Source organism: Arachis ipaensis, chromosome B8, assembly GCF_059453495.1.
Source record: "Arachis ipaensis isolate K30076 ecotype BB chromosome B8, ASM5945349v1, whole genome shotgun sequence".
Classification (NCBI taxonomy): domain Eukaryota; kingdom Viridiplantae; phylum Streptophyta; class Magnoliopsida; order Fabales; family Fabaceae; genus Arachis; species Arachis ipaensis.
Window position 1 is genome coordinate 130293523 of NC_142443.1, and position 14354 is coordinate 130307876.

Below are 14354 nucleotides of genomic sequence, written 5' to 3' on the forward strand. Positions count from 1 at the left end.
ACCATGTTTGTAGGTCATTATAAAAATTAATTATGTACAAAAAAGGTTTATATTTTTAGTATACATTCAATCATAGAGCTCAAACTCTTTAGTGAGAGTTGACGGATTTCTTATTGACTAATCATTAATTTTACAAGTATTTAAATTATATCCAATATCCATTTAACTAGCACCCCAGGGTATTAGGTGTCCGGAATCAAAGTATAATAAATACATTGTTAATTATTATGACAATGGCAGGTCAAAGAAAACCCTATTACCATGTTCATCTTGAGAATATCCTATTGACAAATATGCGGTAATTATAACCATTAAGAATTCTCAAATTGAGTCAGTTCAATGGTCATATCTATATATGCACCATCTATATATATAATTTAATAATTGAGATCTATTAATCTTTATCCAATGAAGACCATTATATATATATATATATATATATATATATATATATATATATATATATATATATATATATATATATATATATATATATATATATATATTGATCTTTTTGGATTATTAATGTCCTTTTTAATAATCCTATGACCAAGAACAATTTAGATTAAATTATAAAAGATTTATCTCTCAATATTATGATCACTATCACAATAATAAATCTCTAAATTTAATCAAAGACTTTATTATATTAACATTTTAATATAATAACAATAACAAATTATTTGACACATAATTTATTAGATTGTGGTCATACTACTTATTCCCAACAGTAATATGATGATCAGATAAAGCTTTTTCGGAAAGTAAATATTTGATCATTAACAAGTAAAAAATTATTATCTTCTAAACTTTTTCACATTATGTTTGACTCTTATTTTTTCAAATAAATATTTGCCATGATAGCTCGTGCAAGTGTCTTCAACGTTCATTTTATTTTCTCTTTCGTTTATTTTGCTGCTTGCATTGTTTGTAAAAATATAAAGTAAATAAATTTGTATTTTTTAAATTTATCCTTAGGTTATTATTATCATAATATTGTTATCAAACTAAACTTTGGTTTCACAAGTTCGTGAATTTCACTGAGATCTGATGATCATATGCAAAGAATGAAACAGAATTCTAATCACATTGCGTTAGGATTTTATGAAAATATGATAATAAATTGAAATATAAGGATATATTCATATATAATAATAACTAGGTTCTAGTTGCCTTTATATATATGGCGTAGAACCTGTTATCACCAAAATAATGTTGAACATAATATTATTAGAAGAATTCAAATTAAAGCGCTTTTAATGCAAGCTTAATACTTGGGAGGCGGAAGTGATGTGTGGACGGAGATAGGCTTGCTTTGATGGAGGTGGTGAGTTGTAACGTAAGGAGGAGGAAGTGAAGGTGAAGAATGGCGGTGGAGATTTTTAATTAAATATATGGTGGAGGTGGTGACTTGTAAAAATATGGAGGAAGTGGTGGAGACTTGTAGACATATGGTGGTGGTAGTGATAGAGATGATGGTGGTGGCGATTTATAGATATAAGGAGGTGGTGGTGATGGGGATGGTGATGGAGGAGACTTGTAGAAATATGGAGGTGGTGGTGAAGGTGAGGGTGGAGGAGGAGACTTGTAAATATATGGTGGTGGGGGTGGAGAGTTAAAATAATAGGGAGGAGGAGGAGATTTGTTGATATATGGAGGTGGTGGAGAAAGAGAAGGAGAAGGTGGAGGAGGAGATTTATAATAATATGGAGGAGGTGGCGACGGAGAAGGTGGTGGTGGAGACTTGTAAATGTATGAAGATGGAGGAGGGGGAGACTTGTACATATAGGGTGGGTGAGGTTTATGTGCGGGTGGCGCCGCCTGTGGAGCTGGGTGGTAGGGAGAGTTGTGGCCTCCATAATAATTAAGGACTCTGATCATCATCAGCAGCAACATTTGTAACACCCTAACTACCAAAGCTCGCACTTCCGGCTGTGCGACTCTGATAGCTCGGACATTACGACGACACTTATATTATTTAATACTAAAATATGAGCCTGTTTAAAATTTTAAACCGCAATACCGCTCCCAAAGATACTTTCATTCGATAACGTACATCCATAAATACCATTCAACTTACAACAACTCATAAAGAGTACATCCATATATATATATACATAAATATATATAAATAATATTACAAACATAATACAATACAATTCCTATCCCTCTTACAGATTATATCGAGATAAAGGCGAGGGTACAATAAACCATAACTAAAACAATATAGAGCATCATAACAACAATTAAATAAGCTCTTCGTAACTTCTGCGCCTATATCCTGAAAGGGGAAAAATGTAGGGGGGTGAGAACATCATCCTCGAAAGGGTTCTCAGTAGAGGGTTTTTGGGAATTACTGTAATAGGATACATGAAGATAAACCGTACCAATGATTAATAACCATCTTATGCCTCTTTTCAAAAACAACCGTTTACAATAAAAGAGAAATCTGAAATCCTTTTTCTAAAAGAAGAAACTGTTCATTTAAAACAATATTCAAAAGCATTTCAGAAGGTTTATCTATGCTGAACCAAATTAGCCTTTCACGCATTTCCAAACCATAACCACAATACCGAAACCAACCATCGGTCCATCTCAATCCAACCACGGCCCTAGGCCCAAACAATCCAACCAACAACCAATCACCACAATCCAACAGAGTCCCAGATGCAAACACAGGAAGGAAGTTCAAGCACAAACAAACAGTTATTACAAGTAGAACAGTTAGCAATTAATCACATAGGCAAACCAAGTATAATATGCACACCCAACCAATGTCACACAAATGCATATGATGCATGCCTGTCCCTAGTGGCTGATGATATCATCTGTCGGTTATAGAGCCAACCCGATAAGTCCTGGTAGCTAACCATTGGACTGTCCCTCTGTCGTGCATCCCCAACTCGAGTTATACTCATCATAAACTTGATCATAATCATGATCCATATCCATCACCCTCACTGGTGAATATTTATCCATCACCATCACTGGTGAATATTTATGGGGGCGAGCTCATCCGGGCCTTTCACAGTGCCCGGCCACACTTACGACATAGGGTCAACAGAGTATCAAGTCTCGACCTGGAGCACGTGGTGGCTAGCCACTGCTACTACCCAGGGAAACTCGTATCTCAGATAGTGGAAGTGCAACATTCACATTTATCAATGATTCAGCATAAACATGCATTCAATCTCATCCATGGATCAACATCCATCTCAGCCATCCGGCTCACGGTTCAGTCCAGAACCAGCCAATATTCATATCATACACAGCCATTCCAGCTCACGGTTCAATCCAAAACCAACCAATATGTATAATCATACACAGCCATTCCGGCTCACAACAAAACAGCACTTCCACCATTCAACATCATTAAATTCATAAAGTCGGCATTTAAGCCATAAATCATTTCCTCAATTCATTTCACTTTGAAATCGAGTTTCAACTCTTTTCAGCCTTGGCTTTAAAGATCTCATTTCTCAAATCATTTTAGGCTCATAAGCCACTTTTACTCAAGGTAAATTCCCCTTTGAAAACAATGCCACTCTCGGCATCCTCTTTCCAAACTTCCATAACCATGGCAAGTTAAAGATTCTTTTTGGAAACACTCAAAATCATCCATTCAACAATGGGATTTTATAACAAAGTTTCTCGGCAGAGTCCCAAGTCTTTAGGGGAGAATAACATATCTCATTTCGCCAAAATCATTTAAAATCATTAAAACATTGGCTTTCTGATTTGAGTAAGAAAATAGGATCTAAGCCAAACCGAGTCACGTAACCTTTACTTCTTTCAAAACCATTTCCTTTACTTAAACAAAACCGGCTTCAATTCCATAATTAAATCTGAAGCGTTTCAAACTGATAAGAGAATCATTTTTGTTGTGTTAAACTAGAGTTCAAAAGATACTTTGAATCTTATTTAAAACGTCAAAATAATGAGGCTCATCAATCGAAATCCAATTCCTTTTAAAATCACGAAAACTCTCCCAAGGGACAATCTTTGTGTTTAATAGAGAAAAACATAAACCCGTTTTACCTTTTAAAACAGCCTCAAAGCAAAATTCTCTTTCAAATGACTTGTACCCAAAGACATACTGTTCTTCTTGGAAAATAAGGATAAATCATGATTCTCTTTTCAATAATTCTTTCAAAGCATAACTTCATTGCTTTCTTAATTGCTCTAAGTAAAGGTAATAAAGAAGCCATAATTTCACAATCCTCAAAATAGATAGGAAAGGCATTAAACTCAAAATTCCCCAATTAACATTTCAAATAAGGACTCGGATTCTATAGAAATTTCGGCAGCACCTCCCCTAAAACTTGGACTTTTGCCACCCGTTTCGGGTCCCAACTAAACCGTTTCTCATTCCTTTTCAACAGCTCAAAACCAGAAATCAATTCAAAAGCAAGCTAAATCCAACAGTCGCCTCAGTGGCATATCTCAAGGAAGCCATTTCAAAAAATCAACTCAATATCAACCGATTTAACTCATTTCCAAAGCTTTAAAGAATCGGTTCAGCAATAAATCATTTATCAAAACCAAATCAATTAAAGCAACACAGGCTGAATTTCAAGAGTATTCTATCTTCCACATCATCAAAATAATTGACTCAATTCAAACCAATCCTCAACGGATTAAACTCATTTCAAATCTTTAAAGAATCAATTTCAAACATTACATTTCACAAGCCACACAACAATTCGGCCAAACCAACATCCATAATCATTCGAGTCAATCAAATAATACATAAGGCAGATACAATCACCAAATACACAATATCTCACATCAGTACCCATATGTAATAATTCCAATAATAAACTATAGTTTTTGGAAAGCGCCCCTACCTCAAAACGCAAATTCCATAACTCAAACGCGTCACCGAGTCCTTTCCGCATCGACCCGAAATCAACAATCAAAATCCCGGCTACCAAAACCTCAGCTCCAAACCGTTTTCTCAGCAACCACAACGACTCTAATCACAATATATAATAACCGATATTAACTCTCATAACAACAAATGCTACAACTCCTCAACGCATAATAGAGCAGTAACTGGAGGCCTTTCAGATCGAAACGCTTACCGAACCGAAGGAACAGCTGAACCGAAACAACGGCGGTCTCTGAACCGGTTCGGCGGCAGCCCCAGGAGCCATCCTAGGCGGCAACGGTGATCAGACTCCGGCGACTGAAATCAATATACAGTGATTGTAACGTTTCCGGAAACTCAAGAGAAACGAAACCCAATACTTAAAACCTTACCGGCAGGATTCTCCGGTGACGGCAGAAACAGCCAGAGGCTTCGGCGGCGGTCCCAGAAGTCACGGAACCACTCCCGGCGGCCGGAGTCACAGAGAGGCAGCTCCCTTCTCCGGCAGCGACACCTGCGGCGGCATGAATCCCTTTTTGACGGTGGCAGCTCCGGCGAAGGCAGCGCCGGCGACACAAACGACGGCTGGACGCGGTGGTTGGACTCCCAACCCAGCCTCAGATCTCTCTCGCCTGTTCTGCTCCCGAACTCTCTTCTTCTGGCTCTGCCATACATGACAGCGGCTGACCCTGTGGCGAGGACGACGGCGGCTTCCAGACACGGCGTCTTCTCCCCTCCGGCCATGGCTCGCATCTCCTCCCTCTCCAGGTCGCGATTCGAACGGCGACGGCAAGGAGGATTCGACGGCAAAAGGCTGGCGAAGTCGGCGGCGCTGTGTCTCCCCCTCACCCGCGAGCTCGACGTTGGCTCCAAGGTGGACTAGCGGCGGCACGGGCAACAGCGCGGCTTATAGGTGACAGCGACGCGGTGAGTTCCCCTTCTCCTCTCAGTGACACGGCGCGACCCATGGCTCCGTGGACGGAACGACCCTGGCGGCGCAGATCGGTAGCAGCGGCAGCAACGTGGCCTCCTTCCCCCTTTCTTTTCCGGTCTCCTCTACTCCCCCTCAGATCTCTATTTCTCTTTGTTTCTTTCTTTCTTGGAGAATAAAGAAAACTGCCTGTGTTGTTGTTGTTGCTGCGCAGCAAAGGTAGTGAGGAAAGGTGTTGGGCTGCGCAGCGTGGAGGAAGGATGGAAGAGAATGGGTTTAGCAAAATTAGGGTTAGGGGCATTATGGTAATTTCACTCAAAAATAGGGATAATATAGTAATTGAAACCCCAATTAAATCTAACACTAATTGTATATAAAAATACTATTTGCTCCTCATTTTTACAAATTATTTTCAATAAAATGTCCCAACCAAATAATTAGAAATAATATACTTAATTTCTTCATTTTCCAAAATAGCAGTAATAATATTTAAAGTATTATTCAACTAATCCAAATCATATAAAATCCTTATTATTTCATAACTATCAACCTTATACTTTAAATATAGAAAATAATCCAATAATTATAAAATTGGATAATAATCATAACTCGTCTCAAATTCGATAAATCAAAACTTGCCTTAATTATCTTTAATAAAACAGTTTCTGAAATTAAGGCTATAAATAACCATAGGATTGAGACTTGATCATAATAAGACTTTTCAAAGGTCCTGGGTCTTACATCCTACCCACCTTATAAAAATTTTTGCCCTCGAAAATTGATACAAAATGAAAGAAATTCCATAACAGTTCACCCTTGAACACATTTAAGGAATAAGCAAAAATATCTCAAAATATAATCATATATACAATTTTCAAATACTTTGATTGTCATAAGCATAAGGAGGCAAAGGTAGGAGCATGGTCGCAAAGCAAACATTACCAGATAGGCTCAATGCAAAAGATAACATGGGTCAATCATGTGATAGTAGGGCAAGGCATCAAAAGCTATAAAACAGGATGGAGTTAAAACGATGTGCTCAATATCCGCACACTAATCTCATATCGACCTCAAAGTTTCAACTTTCCAACTCCATCAAGCACTTTACAATCCCATACTCAATCACAAGCCTTACAACCACAAACCCGTTCGCAAGGAACAAAATGCCCACAACTCATACGTTGCACACCTACCGCTTCAACTTCCGTATACACATCACATCTTAAAGAACTAACGTATCGCGTTACTACGCCTACAAGTCGCACGTGATACCAAAACAATTCTCGAGTCTACTCAGAAGAATATGAGATCTTAGAAAGGAGAGACGGATGTCAAAGACAATAGTCATAGATTTGAAAGAATATATCCAATCCCAGATAAACATGGATGTTCAAGCAATAAAGTTTGCTAGACATAATTCAATTGACAACTTCAAAGATAACTCTTAGATCAAAGAAGTTCAATAGGATCAACAAGAAGATAACCAGCGCATCAGCTTGAAACAAACTCAAACTGAGTCGATGAAGTATGAGGTTTACAAAAGAGAATATCTCAAACCCAAGGCAAAGCTCACAAAACTCAAGGGCATGATTAAAAATACTTCTGAATACATTGTTCTTAAAAGAATCGAAAACTTGCAGGAAAATCACCTCGCAGTCTAAAAGAAAAGTTAAGCAACAAATGTCCTTCAAGAGAGTAACAAAAGCATAAATGTGGCTTTACTTCAATACAATTCCATGTTGAAGTAGATTTTGTAGAGTTCCAAAAACAAATGCACACAACTTTGGCTAAGAGCTAAAATATTTCCTCAAATATTTTAGAAAGATAATTAAATGCACAACTTAACCAAAAGCAGTTCATAAAAACTCGGAAATAATCAGATGCTTGTTCGAAATTCTCAAAATTTCATATTCAAACAAGCCTGTATAACATTTATAGCAAGTACGAAAGAGGAAGTTAAACTCTTTTTTAGAAAAGAAACTCCGAGATAAAAATTTGCTTACAATCTGGTAAGGAAATAAGTGGTGCGTTACAAACAAACCGGTTTCCACTAAACAAGGAAACTTTCCAAAACCTCATTTAAAATAGCGCATGCCGATTTTTAAATTAACTTCATCAATATTGAACAATGGTTTCAATCTAAATCAAGAAACAGAAAATAAATTCCGTTTAAAACTTCTTACAAGAGAATTCAAAACTTCTTTAAAAAGTCCAAAACAATACTCCAAAAGTGTTCTTGAAATCTCCATCTCAGAAGAACATTCAAGAAGTTTAAGATGTACTAAAAAGGAGTCAAGCCTTGCAAGAAAGGATCTTAAATTAGAGTAGTTCAAACAAGATCCACTAAGCATGAAATATCAAACAAGTTTTAAATTGATCCAAAAGAATACAAAAGTCACAGAAAAGACAACTCAATCATTTGTAATTCTTCAATGATAAATCTTTAACTAAAAACTCTTGTAGAGATAATGGGAGAATAAACAATGTACTATCCTGAAACGAATCAAACTGACCCACATAAGGATGAGATTCACAAGAGGGGACAAACCAAGATCAATGGTAATGTTCACAAGATGTAAAAGATTAGTTAAAAACAGAATCACGTATGACATTCATAGAGGTGAAAAGCTTAAGAAGGAACCAGTCCGTTCATAAGAAGAAGCTATGAATCCAACATTTTCAAAAGAACAACAATGGCATAAACTATGTAGTATGCTAAACCAAACTCAATTCAAAATAAGTTAAGTAAAGCTTATCAAACGAAACTCAACCGGAATGAAAGCGAAAAATTCTTTCTTTCCAGTATTTCAGAAAATATCCAAATACACAATCAAATAAAGATGTCCATTGGCACTATAGTAAAATTACTAGAAGGTCAAAATTTACTTTTAAAATAAGTACAATTGCATAAACCAGTAAAAGTACAGGCAAAGTATTAGAAAGAAATAGTTGTTAAACTGTATAAATAATTTCAAAGTCTCATATATAGAAAAGCATATATCTAATCAACAGCAATTTATAAAATCTCAAAATTGGCTGTGATCACTGTCAAGTAAGAGAAAAACTGAATCAACAATTTCTCAAAGAATGGACTCAGAATCCGGAGTTAAAAGTCACAGCACATTAAGACAGGTTCAAGGCCATATCAAAGAATACTTGAATCAAGAAGAACTCAAACAGAGGAAGATAGATGCAACAAAGATCTTAAACCAGCATATGCACTTAAGGTCAAACAAGAATACATATGGATAGAGGAATAGAGTGAAGACATCAAATTACTCTTCAAAAGGTCTAGCAAATAAGAACTTCAAGTTAGGATATGAAAGAACATGCCAACTCGAACAGAATTCAAGACACACAACTGAATAGCCTCGAGAAGTAGTTTCCAACTTTTCCAAAACCCGCGATTCGCTTTACTCAAAACTAGGATTTCATCTATGATAACCCATCAGTGCTTTCATATACATATTTCACTAGTATTAAGCCGGCCAAACTTAATATCAGGAATTATGCAACGCAAGACTAACAGCGTTAATCAATAGACCGTCATGTGCATAAAGCTATAATTCTCGTCTTTCGACAAGACCTAATGCATGACAAACACTCAGAGTATGCAACTGAAGCATAGTCAGTCCATTCCTCAGGCTCTACAGGAAGAACTGCTCTGATACCATAATGTAACACCCTAACTACCAAAGCTCGCACTTCCGGCTGTGCGACTCTGATAGCTCGGACATTACGACGACACTTATATTATTTAATACTAAAATATGAGCCTGTTTAAAATTTTAAACCGCAATACCGCTCCCAAAGATACTTTCATTCGATAACGTACATCCATAAATACCATTCAACTTACAACAACTCATAAAGAGTACATCCATATATATATATACATAAATATATATAAATAATATTACAAACATAATACAATACAATTCCTATCCCTCTTACAGATTATATCGAGATAAAGGCGAGGGTACAATAAACCATAACTAAAACAATATAGAGCATCATAACAACAATTAAATAAGCTCTTCGTAACTTCTGCGCCCATATCCTGAAAGGGGAAAAATGTAGGGGGGTGAGAACATCATCCTCGAAAGGGTTCTCAGTAGAGGGTTTTTGGGAATTACTGTAATAGGATACATGAAGATAAACCGTACCAATGATTAATAACCATCTTATGCCTCTTTTCAAAAACAACCGTTTACAATAAAAGAGAAATCTGAAATCCTTTTTCTAAAAGAAGAAACTGTTCATTTAAAACAATATTCAAAAGCATTTCAGAAGGTTTATCTATGCTGAACCAAATTAGCCTTTCACGCATTTCCAAACCATAACCACAATACCGAAACCAACCATCGGTCCATCTCAATCCAACCACGGCCCTAGGCCCAAACAATCCAACCAACAACCAATCACCACAATCCAACAGAGTCCCAGATGCAAACACAGGAAGGAAGTTCAATCACAAACAAACAGTTATTACAAGTAGAACAGTTAGCAATTAATCACATAGGCAAACCAAGTATAATATGCACACCCAACCAATGTCACACAAATGCATATGATGCATGCCTGTCCCTAGTGGCTGATGATATCATCTGTCGGTTATAGATCCAACCCGATAAGTCCTGGTAGCTAACCATTGGACTGTCCCTCTGTCGTGCATCCCCAACTCGAGTTATACTCATCATAAACTTGATCATAATCATGATCCATATCCATCACCCTCACTGGTGAATATTTATCCATCACCATCACTGGTGAATATTTATGGGGGCGAGCTCATCCGGGCCTTTCACAGTGCCCGGCCACACTTACGACATAGGGTCAACAGAGTATCAAGTCTCGACCTGGAGCACGTGGTGGCTAGCCACTGCTACTACCCAGGGAAACTCGTATCTCAGATAGTGGAAGTGCAACATTCACATTTATCAATGATTCAGCATAAACATGCATTCAATCTCATCCATGGATCAACATCCATCTCAGCCATCCGGCTCACGGTTCAGTCCAGAACCAGCCAATATTCATATCATACACAGCCATTCCGGCTCACGGTTCAATCCAAAACCAACCAATATGTATAATCATACACAGCCATTCCGGCTCACAACAAAACAGCACTTCCACCATTCAACATCATTAAATTCATAAAGTCGGCATTTAAGCCATAAATCATTTCCTCAATTCATTTCACTTTGAAATCGAGTTTCAACTCTTTTCAGCCTTGGCTTTAAAGATCTCATTTCTCAAATCATTTTAGGCTCATAAGCCACTTTTACTCAAGGTAAATTCCCCTTTGAAAACAATGCCACTCTCGGCATCCTCTTTCCAAACTTCCATAACCATGGCAAGTTAAAGATTCTTTTTGGAAACACTCAAAATCATCCATTCAACAATGGGATTTTATAACAAAGTTTCTCGGCAGAGTCCCAAGTCTTTAGGGGAGAATAACATATCTCATTTCGCCAAAATCATTTAAAATCATTAAAACATTGGCTTTCTGATTTGAGTAAGAAAATAGGATCTAAGCCAAACCGAGTCACGTAACCTTTACTTCTTTCAAAACCATTTCCTTTACTTAAACAAAACCGGCTTCAATTCCATAATTAAATCTGAAGCGTTTCAAACTGATAAGAGAATCATTTTTGTTGTGTTAAACTAGAGTTCAAAAGATACTTTGAATCTTATTTAAAACGTCAAAATAATGAGGCTCATCAATCGAAATCCAATTCCTTTTAAAATCACGAAAACTCTCCCAAGGGACAATCTTTGTGTTTAATAGAGAAAAACATAAACCCGTTTTACCTTTTAAAACAGCCTCAAAGCAAAATTCTCTTTCAAATGACTTGTACCCAAAGACATACTGTTCTTCTTGGAAAATAAGGATAAATCATGATTCTCTTTTCAATAATTCTTTCAAAGCATAACTTCATTGCTTTCTTAATTGCTCTAAGTAAAGGTAATAAAGAAGCCATAATTTCACAATCCTCAAAATAGATAGGAAAGGCATTAAACTCAAAATTCCCCAATTAACATTTCAAATAAGGACTCGGATTCTATAGAAATTTCGGCAGCACCTCCCCTAAAACTTGGACTTTTGCCACCCGTTTCGGGTCCCAACTAAACCGTTTCTCATTCCTTTTCAACAGCTCAAAACCAGAAATCAATTCAAAAGCAAGCTAAATCCAACAGTCGCCTCAGTGGCATATCTCAAGGAAGCCATTTCAAAAAATCAACTCAATATCAACCGATTTAACTCATTTCCAAAGCTTTAAAGAATCGGTTCAGCAATAAATCATTTATCAAAACCAAATCAATTAAAGCAACACAGGCTGAATTTCAAGAGTATTCTATCTTCCACATCATCAAAATAATTGACTCAATTCAAACCAATCCTCAACGGATTAAACTCATTTCAAATCTTTAAAGAATCAATTTCAAACATTACATTTCACAAGCCACACAACAATTCGGCCAAACCAACATCCATAATCATTCGAGTCAATCAAATAATACATAAGGCAGATACAATCACCAAATACACAATATCTCACATCAGTACCCATATGTAATAATTCCAATAATAAACTATAGTTTTTGGAAAGCGCCCCTACCTCAAAACGCAAATTCCATAACTCAAACGCGTCACCGAGTCCTTTCCGCATCGACCCGAAATCAACAATCAAAATCCCGGCTACCAAAACCTCAGCTCCAAACCGTTTTCTCAGCAACCACAACGACTCTAATCACAATATATAATAACCGATATTAACTCTCATAACAACAAATGCTACAACTCCTCAACGCATAATAGAGCAGTAACTGGAGGCCTTTCAGATCGAAACGCTTACCGAACCGAAGGAACAGCTGAACCGAAACAACGGCGGTCTCTGAACCGGTTCGGCGGCAGCCCCAGGAGCCATCCTAGGCGGCAACGGTGATCAGACTCCGGCGACTGAAATCAATATACAATGATTGTAACGTTTCCGGAAACTCAAGAGAAACGAAACCCAATACTTAAAACCTTACTGGCAGGATTCTCCGGTGACGGCAGAAACAGCCAGAGGCTTCGGCGGCGGTCCCAGAAGTCACGGAACCACTCCCGGCGGCCGGAGTCACAGAGAGGCAGCTCCCTTCTCCGGCAGCGACACCTGCGGCGGCATGAATCCCTTTTTGACGGTGGCAGCTCCGGCGAAGGCAGCGCCGGCGACACAAACGGCGGCTGGACGCGGTGGTTGGACTCCCAACCCAGCCTCAGATCTCTCTCGCCTGTTCTGCTCCCGAACTCTCTTCTTCTGGCTCTGCCATACATGACAGCGGCTGACCCTGTGGCGAGGACGACGGCGGCTTCCAGACACGGCGTCTTCTCCCCTCCGGCCATGGCTCGCATCTCCTCCCTCTCCAGGTCGCGATTCGAACGGCGACGGCAAGGAGGATTCGACGGCGAAAGGCTGGCGAAGTCGGCGGCGCTGTGTCTCCCCCTCACCCGCGAGCTCGACGTTGGCTCCAAGGTGGACTAGCGGCGGCACGGGCAACAGCGCGGCTTATAGGTGACAGCAACGCGGTGAGTTCCCCTTCTTCTCTCAGTGACACGGCGCGACCCATGGCTCCGTGGACGGAACGACCCTGGCGGCGCGGATCGGTAGCAGCGGCAGCAACGTGGCCTCCTTCCCCCTTTCTTTTCCGGTCTCCTCTACTCCCCCTCAGATCTCTATTTCTCTTTGTTTCTTTCTTTCTTGGAGAATAAAGAAAACTGCCTGTGTTGTTGTTGTTGCTGCGCAGCAAAGGTAGTGAGGAAAGGTGTTGGGCTGCGCAGCGTGGAGGAAGGATGGAAGAGAATGGGTTTAGCAAAATTAGGGTTAGGGGCATTATGGTAATTTCACTCAAAAATAGGGATAATATAGTAATTGAAACCCCAATTAAATCTAACACTAATTGTATATAAAAATACTATTTGCTCCTCATTTTTACAAATTATTTTCAATAAAATGTCCCAACCAAATAATTAGAAATAATATACTTAATTTCTTCATTTTCCAAAATAGCAGTAATAATATTTAAAGTATTATTCAACTAATCCAAATCATATAAAATCCTTATTATTTCATAACTATCAACCTTATACTTTAAATATAGAAAATAATCCAATAATTATAAAATTGGATAATAATCATAACTCGTCTCAAATTCGATAAATCAAAACTTGCCTTAATTATCTTTAATAAAACAGTTTCTGAAATTAAGGCTATAAACAACCATAGGATTGAGACTTGATCATAATAAGACTTTTCAAAGGTCCTGGGTCTTACAACATTGATAGCAATTAAGCAAAATGCTAATGCATAAATGAGTGGGGAAATGGATCCTCTCAATTTTTTTTAACAATTGAGGGAGTAAAGTGTAATCTCTCACTATTAATTGTTATAGGTAGGATCAAAAGAAAACATGAGAGAGAGTGTATTAAAGGGTTATATATCACACTTTACTCTCTCAATTTTTTTTCAACAATTGAGAGGATCTATTCCTAATAATCGGAGACAA